Source organism: Hyaena hyaena, unplaced genomic scaffold (assembly GCF_003009895.1).
Source record: "Hyaena hyaena isolate Hyena2069 unplaced genomic scaffold, ASM300989v1 scaffold_69, whole genome shotgun sequence".
Lineage (NCBI taxonomy): Eukaryota > Metazoa > Chordata > Mammalia > Carnivora > Hyaenidae > Hyaena > Hyaena hyaena.
In genome coordinates this window covers 1,598,483-1,599,421 of record NW_024080702.1, presented here as the reverse complement: position 1 = coordinate 1,599,421, position 939 = coordinate 1,598,483, and positions in this window count along the sequence as shown.

Here is a 939-nt window from a genome sequence, read left to right as displayed (position 1 = left end):
GGGAAGGGAGGAGGGAGGGGCGAGCGGAGGAGGGAGGGGCGAGCGGGGGAGGGAGGAGCGAGTGGAGGACGGGAGGGAGGAGGGGAGGAGGGAGGGGCGAGTGGAGGGAGGAGGAGGGCGGGGTGGGCGCGCTGGTGGCCGGGAGCCTGGGGGCGGGGACGGGACTCGCGGGTGAGTGGGGGCGGGGGCTGCGCGGGCCCGTGGGGCGCGGAGGCCCCGCCGCGGGGGCGGGCGGGGGGCGGGGGGCCCCTCCCAGCCCCTCGGAGCAGCGCCGTCTCGCCGACCGGGCGGGGCGGGCCAGCCGGGCGCTGCCGCCCGAGGCCGGGAGGAAGAAGACAGCCCCTTGTTCCCCCCCCCCCGCCCCCGCGAGCGTGGGGAGCGCGTTCTGGCTGCCAGCGGGTGGCCCAGAGGGGGGTGCTGGGGCAGGGGCGCACGGCCCTTCCACCATGACCCCCTGCCTCGGCCTGGGGGACCCCCAGAGTGCTGGCCAGCTGTTGGGGTCCTGGCGCCCCAGCGCCCCAGCCTGGCTTTTTTTTTTTTTCTTAAGTTATTACGGAAACACGAATGTCGGGAAGCTAGCTCCCAGCGCGGAGCTTGAACTTGACCGCTCGCTGGCCCTCGCACACGACCACACCGCCACCTCCTGGCCAAGAACCCCGACGGCCCATGTACACAAACGTGAACAGGAAGTGTTCAGCGCACGTTAGCTGCCAGCACCGCGGAGGCCAAACCCACCTGCCTGCAGCCCCCGGGCGCCTCCGGATTCTTCTCGGGGGCCCTTCCCGGACCCCACCACGCCCCTGCTTGTTTCTGTACTCACCTCGCATGCTCTTAGGACGCCTCTGCCGCTCCCCAAGTCCGTGTCCATCCTTCTAAATCCCTGGGTCCGGCTTTCAGGAGCCCTTTCCAGGGTAGCCAGCCCGCGGCCGTCTCCTTTCT